Genomic DNA, 12,720 nt, shown 5'->3' on the forward strand with positions numbered 1-12,720 from the left:
ATGTGTACCAATATGAAGGTAACTAATTTTGTTCACCTAATTTATATCAAGTTGTGTAAATGGATTAAATTCTATCGGTAGGGGGATATTCACTTGTGTAACACAGACAATTCCCGAACTTTTAATAGAACAAAAATAAGGAGAATCGTAACCTAACCTGGTACACATACTACGAGAGTACCGAAAAAACAGCCCACATAGTAAAAGCAGTTATGGAAATACTTTACATTACAGAAAAATTAATTCACATAGTAAATAGCAGACGAAGGAAATATTTTGCATTGCAGAAAAAATAGCTCACATAGTTAATAGCAGTCATGAAATATTTCTCACTATTGATTACAAAAGTATAATTGCATCCAAATCAACAGTATCTATACGACTATATAAAGGATCGTTAAAATTAAATATTACGCAAGAATCATATTGATAACAAAATGTATTCTAATCAATTTTAATATATCTAAAACAAAATCTTCATAAATATTTTTTGTAAATTTACAATACATGAAAATATGTGAAACAAACTCAGGTTCTCCATTACATAATACACACATTTTATTCCCTGCTTTTCTTCCAATTTCTGGCTTTTGTTTTCAATGGCAAGATATCCCAGAGTAATTTATAGTTGAAATCAGTATTTTTAATAAGTAAACGAATAGCTCGCAGAGCCATGTAGTTCATATGAAAGACAGAGCTATGATTGAGAGAGGCCGTGGTTCGCCATATATTTAGGCTTTCTTTTCGGCTTTCCCCTCGCCTTGGATAAATATGTAAATCCCATGTTATATTAATTAATAAATACATAAATAACCGCACTCCTCTCGGCGACTGGTTCATATTCTGTTCTGTAGATACGTTTTCTGTCTTTTACATATGCATTCCCAATAAGCATATGCTCATAGTTGTATGCTTTCAGCGTACCATACTTCGAAACCCAAAATCAAATATGTATTGAAGAATTAAAGACCTCAAGTCAAGTTAAAACATCCAATTTCGCACCCGACTCGGCTGAAGCAAGGGATTTTGGCAGCGAGCAATGCGTTTTCTTAATATGCAACGAACCATTTAGCTGGACGACGTAAAAATGCAGGGAACATTGCCATAATGAGCAAATCTTTGCAAGTTCCACTCATTGTATATATGCTCATTGAGTATACACAGGGTGTCTCAAAAGTAAGTATACACTTTTTAATTTGATTTTCTTTTCAGGTATTCATCATAAAGCGTTCATTTCTTTTGGAAACATAGTATGGATAAGTAGTAAAATTTAAGTATTGTTTGCATTTTTCATCAACCCACAGAATGACAAGGAGATTAACCCAATAAATAGGAGCGAAATTGCTGCTCACATATCGCGCACACTTCCCTGTCATTCCCGCATTTTAGTGCTGTACTCTCGTGACCTTTGTGTCCTTATATTTGAGCCATTATTATCTCTTGATCAGGGTTGCCATATTGGCTTTTTTAACGCCAAATTTGCCATTTTTGGCTTTTTTCAAACGCGTTTGGCTTCAGAATTTCCGTTTGGCTTTTTGGCGTTTTTTTGGCTTTTTTCAAGTCTATTCTAGTGACTAATATTAAAATCATATGAAATACAATATTTAGTGTGTAACAACTGAACAATAGCCTCTTACCTGGAGCATCGATTTCCTTGTTTGTTACATTAACTCTTAACCATACCCAATAAGAAATAAGTGCAGTTTCTGCAGCTGCTCAGACAGATGTTCAAGCAGGGTTGTAAACATTGCCTCGTTTTTATAGTTTATAGGTATTTGTCAGTTTACGTTCTGTTTCCAAAAAATAGTTGTGTAATCTAATTTTCATTATGCCTAATATGATTTATGTGAGCTTTCAGCTTTAGTTTAATTCTGCAATTGCAGTAACGATGTGATTAACTACGCTAAAATTACTGAAATTAGATATCAGTGGTCCACCTGTGAGCGGCAGGGGGCTAGATAATTTTTTAATAAAATTGATGGTTTATAAATTTTAAAAGTAAAAAAATTTTCAATAGTAAAGTAGGATATCGGGAGAATTTTTTTTAAGGTGTAGCACAAGTTTAAGTAGAAACATACCGGTATTGTAGGTATATTACATACTGACAGACTGAAGCGGCACCCTGTATTGTATATATTGAATGGTAAAATAATGCTACCCGCTTGATATTCATTTTACTTTCTACAGTTCTATAGGAACTTTACTTTCTATTTGTGTGCCTCACTGAATGAACTGATGGCTCTACATCATCATCAGTACGTTGTCAAAGGCTTAAAATCTGACAAATCATGGGGCTTTTGTACTTAGTAAAATTGTTGGCTTTTTCTGGCTTTTTTTATGTCTTGATTTGGCTTTTTTTGATCGCTGGGGTCTGGCAACCCTGCTCTTGATTCACAGATTTCACACACAGACGGGATCTGGCGATTATGGAACCGCTACGGTACCATACCGTACGAAGTGACTATTTGGTTTTGGGTTCCGTTTGTCGTTCTTTTTTTTTCAATTTGGTCAAAAACGTATAACTGATTGATCGTTACATTTTTGTAGTAATTTTAGTTTTTCCAAAGTCGGGAAACATTCATTCATTGATTGATTGATTGATTCATTTCTGCATTGACCAATAAGATTTACATATTTATACCCGGAGAGAGGAAAGGGATAATACCGTACGGCTCAATCATATGACGTGCGAAACTGCAGTGAATATGCTAGATTTCTGTAACGGTACCGTACCGTATGCAGGTAAATAGCCTACAGTATTATGTGGATATTATATACCGGTTCCGTAATGTTTCTTCCTACTTGTCTATAAGCTGCAGCTCATCTTCGCACCTTCTTGGTGTATAGGTACCGGTACCGTATTCAATAAATATCTGAATGTTGAGGAATTCTTTACTGGCATGTCCCTGTGTTTATAATGTAATAAGCAAGAACATTAATATAAAAGTGGATTAGCAAATACCGGTATCTCTCATCACATAAAGAACAATGTTTTTTTGATTATCCATATGAGATAACTTTACTCTATGTCAGTATGTACTGATGTACAGATGTAAGACAGTACCGGTACCGGTAAGAGGTAAAAAGTAATAGCTATAATTCTGTATCATGAGCAATATTACTGGAGTTGCAAATGAACACACTGAAAATAAACTAAATATGCATGCTATTTCACCAACAAATATAATCAGTTCTATTCAATTAAAGAGTCCAGCTGCACACTAACACAAATGTATTTCTGTAACGTTTCGTCCGACCAGAGTCAGACTTCCTCAGACAAGCAGTTTACAACATTGTTGTAAACTGCTAAAATGTTGTAAACTGCTTGTCTGAGGAAGTCTGACTCTGGTCGGACGAAACGTTACAGAAATACATTTGTGTTAGTGTGCAGCTGGACTCTTTAATTGAATAGAATAGTCATCTTTATTCCAGCTACAGTATCCTTGCAGTATACGCATACCGGTACGGATCCACTAGCATAAAGGCATAGAGAAAAGATAGGAAGTTAGTCTCGCGCAACCCAACTCAAATAAATATAATCAGTGCTTATAATTTTATTTATCATAATCCAGTAATCTATTGGCATTTGAATTTTTTGACCCATAGATAGAGATATCTGGAACGAATTGAATATTCCAAGTTGTTATTCAATATGGTAAATTCTTGATTTGGGGAATAATTTCAAATACTTTTATTTGAGAAATAATTAAGCAGTTGACATATGTATTTGATTCTAATAACTGAATAATGATCATCTTAATAGTTATGAATTATGAAATTCAATCTTTTTTAAATACATTAGGGTATCTTAGGTGGGGTAAAATTTGTATGTGACAATTAGCTATAATATATTGCATGTATAAATTCCATATCAAAATATATTCTTATGACTATTTGGAAAAGTCACTGTATTTCAAAAGCCCCTGAAAATAGGAAAATCTACAGGAATCTAAATGATTATTGGCTCAAGATATCCTTGTTTTACTTTCAATTCTTCAAGTTAACTTGGCCGATTTGATTGAGTTTTCCAAAATCTCACTTTTAGGCTAGGCACTCATATTCCAGAGATATAATTATAAACTATTTTCGCTGCAATTGCATGTTGCTTTGGATACATATATTTAAATAGTTAAGAAGGTGTAACTTGGTATATGTCAAGAATTTATGTCTGTGGTGACTTTTGCAAAATTAATCCCGAGTTCAAGAGGAACACAGGCTTTTTAAAATGGAATATCAGCTTGTGGTTTATGGAATTGTATGGGTTGTAATGTATAAATTACGACTGAGTATGTATAAATTACTGAGAAGCTCCTGCTTTTACCTAATTGCCTTACTAAATACTAATTTTATAGATTTCATAAGTATAGCATTTATGCACTTGAGAAATTTAATTCATTATTTTTTCTTTTATTCTTCTGTAGTAACAGAATCATTGTTGAATTACTATGTTACGGTTTGGGTTGAGGAAACATGTCAGCTTCTGTCGTGGATTCTCAACAATGCAGAAAGCTTCACGGCAGCCTATCTTGAGATCTCCAAAAAATATGTGCTGTCGGTACATGGGAGGTCATGGACCAGATATATCAGTAGCAGAAGGCATCGCATACATAGTTGTCGGTGGTGGTGGAATTGCACTTTGGGGAGTGTACAAGACTGTGCAAATGCGTGAGAGGATTGAAGCGTTTGAAACTGGAAAAGTCATCCCATTTAAAACACTCACCGATGAAGAATTTTTTGCTTTTAAAAAAGAATTTGCAAGATTGTATGGGGAGGAGGAGGATGAAGAAGATAATGATATACAAGAAAATGAAGAGCAATCTAGAATTCCTAGGGGCATTGCAAAATCTAATAAAGATACTGTTATATTCGTTGATGCCTCAGAGGATTAATCAAGTTCAACCCACAACCAAAATGAGGACATAAAAAAAGCATCCAACTCGAAAGTTGGCCAACTCATTCTCTTCTGATGCATATAATCTGTTTTTGCTTGTGAATGATTTACTGTCTATTCAATCCTAATTCTATTTTTTTGGCATTTCATGTCATTAGATATCAAATAGTATTAGTTATATGTAAAAGTTTGCTCAAAACAATTCAATTGTGGCAAATGGATAGTTTTACGAGTTTATGGGGAATGGCTATTGAAGCCTTTCTACACCAGAACAAGGAACCAGTCTATGATCCTACTTGGGAAATAGATCTTTGTGCTTGGTGCGGGAGTTCTTTTTACGAAGTTGGTAGGTTTCAACCCACACTCTGCACTTTGTGGTGTTGTCCTGAACAGGGCAGCATTTTAAGAAACTTCCACAAAACACCTGACAATGGTGCTAGCGGTTACGGCTTCCTCCACCATCAAGTCCATGCTTCCGAAAGCAAATACTGTACCTGGCTAACTAATACCATACCCAACCTGGACTGGTAACCGGACGAGAGGCCGTGGTTCACCATATGATTAAGCCGTCTTATCGGCTTTTCTCTCCACGGGATAAATATGTTAATTTTCCTATCCTATCCAATGAACCACATTAACTAATAACTGAAAAACTACTGCCATGAAGACGTCTTTATGGACTAAATTTGAATGAAATCTTGGGCTTCAATGGAGAAAGAGCATGGCAATCACTGAATCTAAATGTTTATCTGTTAATAGAGCCCGTAGCTGAAATTTCTTTATTCTCACGGTCGAGTATGCCTGTTCAGAACTATACTTGCTTGCAAATTGACAAATCCATATTTTTACATTTCTCGAAACTTGATACTCGTCTTCAAGAATAGAGCAGAACTCAATGAATTTTGTTGGGTGACAAACGTCAAATTTTGTTTCAAGTCGAGCAATCCTCTCGCATATAGTTAACGATTTATCAGATAAGCGAAATTGTAAGTCTTGGATTGTAGCCATTGAATACCGATAACTCTAAAACTTTTAAGAGTTTAGGCAACCAGACATTGTTAATCTCGAACCATCGAAATCTTCTGTTCACTACCGGTACTGAAGATCCCGCGTTTCGGAACGGTGTATGTATGTCGCATTCCAGGTAGCCTACTTCCTTTACTGGTGTCATTTTGGGAAAAGATCAATTGCTCCACGAATCTTGAAAGAAAGGGCTCTAAATTATAAATGGCAGAATCGAAATTATGCCACATGATAGAATGCCGTTCAAAAATTAAACACGCGATTTTTACAAAATATTCCTCGATATGTATTTTGTGACTCTCCCAAAATGCGCTCCCGAGTTACATAAAATAATGGACAAGGAACCCTGAATGATGAGATGGTGACAGCACATTTGAACCTACGTACATTTGAACCCGTACATCTGAACCCGTAATTTGAACCCAGGACAATTGCACCTGTATACTATTGCACCTATGGACATTTGCACCTACGGACATTTGAACCCATACATTTCCACCCATAGATTTCAGCACCCGCATATAGATTGAACCCGCGGACATTTGAACCCATGTACACCTGCACCCGCGGACATTTGAACCCACAAACATTTGCACCCGCGGACATTTGAACCCATGTACATTTGAACCCACGAACATTTGCACCCGCGGACATTTGAACCCATGTATATTTGCACCCACAGACATTTGAACCCAGTGTTCCCTCTAAGGTGTGCGCGCGCACACATCTTTCTGAGGCCGCGCACACGCATAGATTTACTGCGCACAGACGTATTTCGATGTAATGTAACAATGTTTTCGGTTGGCAGGTTGAGAAAGTTTGTTGTTGGCCCACCCATTACCCGGTTAGAACGCCAAAATTTATTCATTGGTTTTTGCACAAATATTAGTCATTTCCGAAAAAGTGCGCACACACCAAAATTTCTGCGCACACATACTACAAAAATTAGAGGGAACATTGTTTGAACCCATGTACATTTGAACCCACGAACATTTGAACCCTGGACATTTGCACCTGCGGACATTTGAACCCATGTACCATTGCACCCACGGACATTTGAATCCCTTATCCTTCCATGCTATATACTATAGTATATAGGATTGGAAGGTACACTTAGGATTCTTTCTCCAAATGCATACGTTGCGAAAACAATCAATATTACATTGGAATTCTCGATTATATACTCGAAGGCTTTATTACAACTATTTTTTATATATATTTAAATTATATTATATATTTATATTATACTCCGTCTGTCATTGTCATCGCAATTGTCGATATCATAAGACTCAATGGACAAAATGTTCCGCTGTAGAATGCGAGCCAAAATTGGGGAGTATGATTTGTGCTTTGAACGGTCGACGACTCTTGAAGAGCGCGAGCAAGGATTTTAATTGATGTGTTAGTTCGATCCCGCGCAAGGTTATTCCTCGCATCAATGCCCTTTTTCCCTCGCAGATAGTTCGATCCCGCGCAAAGTTTTCCTCGCATCAATGCCCTTTTTCCCTCGCAGACAATTCCAAACTGTTTCTTCAGGACGTTGCAGCTGCGGAGATGACAAGTCCCTTTGCGAAAATAAGTTGGAAACATGGCGCCTACATTTTCCAAGACCACAAGAGTAAACGACTTACTGATTTACAAAGGCCACGAATATTGTAAGCAAAATGATCGGGTTTCAGATGCTACTCATTGGCGCTGCCGTCAGTTTAGGAAATTTCGATGTAAATCGACTGTTGTTACGATCGGTGAAAATGTAATAAAAGAACTAGGATATCACATTCATTCTGGCGACAGCATTAAGACTGAAGTTGGGATCATCCGTGCAACATTAAATGAAGCAGCATCAACACCATCAAATACATCGACAAGATATATTTTAGGTGAAGTATTGAATATTAGATCAACAGATGTACTAATGCGCTTGTCAGGCAAGTCGACTCTGGAGGCTAATATACGCAGAGTAAGGCGACAAAAAAATTTTTCACGTACGAATCCTACAAGTGCAAGCTTTGATATTCCGAGCGAATATTTAGATATCATTTTGCATGACACTGGCCCGGAGGATCGTCATCGGATAATGGCCATTGGAGATCGATCACTACTTGCACATCTAGATAGTGACACATATCTTGGCGACGGTACATTTGATGTGGTGCCCGAAATTTTCTTCCAGTTGTATACAATTCACTGTAAAGTGGGCGCATCCTATCCACCATGCGTATATTTCCTATTACGAGACAAGCGACAAGAAACATACGTTCAGATGTTGGAAGTGTTGAAAATCATTTTCCCAAATGCTAACCCCACCAAAATCATTGTTGATTTTGAAATAGAAGCTATCAATGCATTCCATGCACAATTTCCTCTTGCCGATATTAAGGGATGTTATTTTCACCTGTCACAAGCTATAATTCGAAAAGTTGGTTCTATCGGATTAAAAGAGAAGTCTGAATGTTTACCCTCTTTCAATCTGAAAATTAGAAGTTTGGCAGCTCTGGCTTTTGTTCCCATTAACGAGGTTGCCGAAGTCTTCACCTTGCTTTGCGACACCTTCGAAGATTCGCCCGAATGCAATCAACTTTTGCAATATTTTGAATCTACCTACATTCGTGGACCTCAAGTGGGTTCACGTCCCAAGAGAAGCAAGATTTCCCCCGCGATTGTGGAACTATGCCAAAGAGATTGAAATGATGCCTTCGGCCCCAAGAACAACAAACGCTGTAGAAGGATTTCACAACGCCTTACAAGGAATGTTCCGATGCAAACATCCGAGTATATGGGGTTTGCTGAATGGCCTACGAAAAGACATTGCGGTCCACAAACTGACTGCGGCAAACGCTCATGTAAGAGTTACGGCCCACCAAAGATCAAAGTATGTACAACTTGCTGTTAGGTTGTCAGTTAAAGTTTTTTCATATGGAACTGAAACCGACAAGCTGAGGTATCTCCACTCCAGTGTTCACTATTAGCGCACTTTTTTGCGAAAATTGCGAAGCACTTTCGCAACTTTTTTTAGGGACTGCGAAATAGCACTTTTTTCCGCTTTTGAAGAGAAATAGCACTTTTTTCCGATTTTGAATGGAATAAAAATTCAAAGTTAACAAATATTTTCGAGTATTAAGTTGACAAATAAGTAACATACTAGTACTTTTGTAACTCAATTCTGCATATCATAACGATATTTACCGGAATTCTAACCTATGAGATGCAGACATAGGAGATAAAGCTTTTGCATAAACGGCAAAATTCTTGTTTATAATATGATTATTATACAAGCACACCGATTCCGCTTCTCCCGCAAAAAACGCTCCCGGGTGATTGAAACCAGATGTTGGAATAATACGCAGTGCGTTTCTTTGAAGAGAGTGGTCATGTGACTATCAATGATATCGATGAATTCAAAATGACTATAAAAGTGTTATGTGTTATAGTCACTTTGGATGAATTCTGACCAAACTGCACGATTTTCAAATCAGACGAAACTTTTAGCAGCATGTCACAGATTTGCAAAATCACCAAATTCACAAAATACCATTAAGTGCCATTTTATTGTAATCACAATGTTGAAAGGAGTGGCATTTTCCGTAATTTAAACGTGGTGGAAACATTAAAAAATCGGCAACAAAGCCTTGTAATCGCTAATTGTTCTTGCTAATTGTTCTTGTCACCGATCGTTTTGGCGGCGATATCCAGGTTTTGGGTAATCTATATTCCCGCCCTCTCTTTTTTACAAATATGAATTCTTGTGGGTTGGCGGACATCGAAGTTTTATATTTCGGGTTTACCGGTTCGTTCACATCGGCAACAGCTGTTGAAGACATTGAGGACTCAAATTAACATTTGCGTTGGCTTTAATATTACCTATCAAGATCTGTATATTTACCGTCCCAATTTTATGCGAATGGTAATATTATTGTCCATACCGTGATGCAGATATTTATTAAGACGATAATTAACTTTCTCATGTATTTCTATGGTGATAAACTTTGCAAATCTGAAATTGTGCCAATCCTGAATGTTGATTTAAAATAGTGATTGAATAATTCGGCAATAAAGGCATTTCTGCGTGGTCATAAGACGAGATGACGTTAATGAACAGCACTTCTTTTACAGGATATTTTACGTATGCGACTTAATGCTAAAAAGATTGGGCTCGAGTGCTTTTTTTTTCGAATGCTGGAGTGCCTAATAGAGGTCAGGCGCTAATTGTAACTAATTCCCTCAGGTTTCAACTGTTTTCAACAAAACAATACCCCGGCGATAATTATAGCTAAAATGTTACCGAGCAATTCACAATTTTATTTATGGAATTTGCAAATTCACCAGTTTCTTGACGATTTTGATATTGTCACGCCCTAATTATTAGTGCAAAAAATACTCCCCTTCTTCCGCGGCGGTTTGACGGGTTCTTTGTTCCAATCTTTAGAAAGTTCTGACATGGGGGATATAGAATACTGAATCCGGAGGGTTGAATCCCTGTCCACTTACTGGTGATTTTCCGTTTTGAAATGCGTGGAACATTCTCTATTTTAAATTAAATGACGTTTCGCGGGCTAGAGTTCTCCCCGGAAATGATGTGTTCCAGGCGTTAGTTAGACGATAGATAAAACATTAGATTAATAATTTTCGTGACGCCCCGTTTTCGAAAATACAAAGTTATATCGCAAAAAATGCGTTATGATACATTTGGAATGAATCATTATTTACGGTTAATTCAGATCATATTTTACTCTTCATGACACCCGGTATCCGAAAATACAGTTGTATCTCGAAAAATGTGTTATGTTACTTTTAAAATAAAACATTTTTGCGATTAATTTAGATCATATTTTACTTTTCAGGACACCCGTTTCCGAAAATACAAGGTTATATCGCAAAAATGTGTTTTGTTACATTTAAAATAAAACATTTTTGCGATTAATTTAGATCATATTTTACTTTTCAGGACACCCGTTTTCGAAAATACAAGGTTATATCGCAAAATGTGTTTTGTTACATTTAAAATAAAACATTTTTGCGATAAATTTAGATCAAATTTTACCTTTCACGGCAACCCGTTTCGGAAAATACAAAGTTATATCACAAAAAAATGCGTTTGGTTACATTTATTTTGCATTCCCAATAAAATACATATTTTCCCTAATTAAGGTCGTCGATGAATCTGTTCCTGTCGTTCAAGCTGGACACACGTTTGGACGAGTGTGGGGCGGTTTTTTGGTCGACGATAAATTAAAAAGTTGTCATATGTTATTTGTATAACGATAATAACTGAAAATTAAGATTTTATAATAGAAGTGAATTTGTCTCAAGATGGTATTTTACGATTTCTGCCAACAGAAAATAAACACGCTGACAGGCTTGGTTATAAATGATATTCGTTTAATTTATTTTACACTATTAATAAACGCGCCAGACCAATTGCGACCATATAAATTGCAGTCGCATCGGTATGGACTGTATGTTTTTGGCGCTCTCACATTAATAATAATTTTCAACAAAACAATACCCCGACGGTTATTAAAGCTGATTTCGTTACCGAATAATTCACAATTTTATTTACGGAATTTGCAATTTCAAGATCTCACTTGACTATTTTGATGATTTCATGCCCTAATTATTACTGCTTAAATGCCTCAAAATACAACAAATGTAATCATTTTCGACGATAACAGGCGCAACAATTCGTAAACGAGACGTTATAACGAAATTCGCGATTGATTTTACCTCTCTCTTGTTTACAATTTTAAAATGTTCACATATTCGAAACATGACTTGGCCAAGGATGGAAGGGATCACTACAGAGCTAATAGAAAGTACATACTCGAGGGTATGATATTAATATCGAGAATATTTGTGAGCATATCACAGGACGGAAATATTTTGCACCCGGCTGTTTGTTGGCAGAACAACGATACGCTAAAGTTAATTGATCGAATACAGGGAAGTATTTATTTATCATCTCACTTGCGAACATCGAGGTTTTGGCGGAATTGTACGATCATGTTGTCTTTCTTAAATAATAACTTTTTCAATAAATGTTCATTTTACTTTTGCGTCTTTATTATATGTCTGGTTTTCATTTATTTTAAATTCGAAATTGTCCGAAATACTCCAACAGGTGTATAGGTACAATAATAATAGTACTTACCAAAGTACTTACCAGGGAAGTTTAATACTCACGATGTGTAAAGGGCGTCGTAACTCCCGTTTATTAATTATAAATTTTTTTACATTCTGCTTAAAAAACAACAGCAGTCATTTCACGTAACTCTCGCGACCAAATATTTTTTGTTTTGTATGGCATCGTCTTGGCGACGAATTTATTGCCGACTGAATTTTAATTGTGTTTTAGGTTAGTTATTTTCTGGTTGTTGGTTTCTAAACTTTACAAACTTGGGTAGCAATTACTAATAATGTGAGATTTGTGCATATGAACGATTGAATATCGCGACTGGATGTCCGATATCTGAGAATGCGTAATTCTCTTTCAACATTAATTTTCAGGATATCAGCGTTCATGTGGTCGAATAAAAATTATTTATCAAATGAATTGGTATTTCGAGACACTCTCAAAATTATTTGGGATCCATTATCATATCATTCGTTTATTTTTTATATTCATGTTTTTCTCAAAGATCACCCTCGGTATATTTAGTGTACCTTCGCAAAAGAAAACTCTTTGATGCCATCGTTCCTATTAGTGTAATTGAAATATATGGAAACCACGCAAGTGGCGTTGTGATGCGAATATTTGATACTAGGTCAGCAGCATTACAAAGAGTGCTATTTATGAATGCTGAAAGTAC

At 36.2% G+C, this 12,720-nt stretch overlaps 1 protein-coding gene across 1 annotated transcript in view; it reads left to right on the forward strand.

Moving 5' to 3' along the window:
* The first annotated feature begins 2,846 nt into the window (after window positions 1-2,846).
* The window catches only part of LOC120347455 (uncharacterized), a 68,560-nt gene continuing 58,686 nt past the window's right edge, over window positions 2,847-12,720 (forward strand). Inside the window, exon 1 of the mRNA XM_078117601.1 lies at window positions 2,847-2,862. The gene's annotated coding sequence lies outside the window, so the exon portion shown is untranslated. The remainder of the gene's footprint in view (window positions 2,863-12,720) is intronic.

The sequence above is a fragment of the Styela clava genome, chromosome 11 (assembly GCF_964204865.1).
Source record: "Styela clava chromosome 11, kaStyClav1.hap1.2, whole genome shotgun sequence".
In the NCBI taxonomy this organism is placed as follows: Eukaryota; Metazoa; Chordata; class Ascidiacea; order Stolidobranchia; family Styelidae; genus Styela; species Styela clava.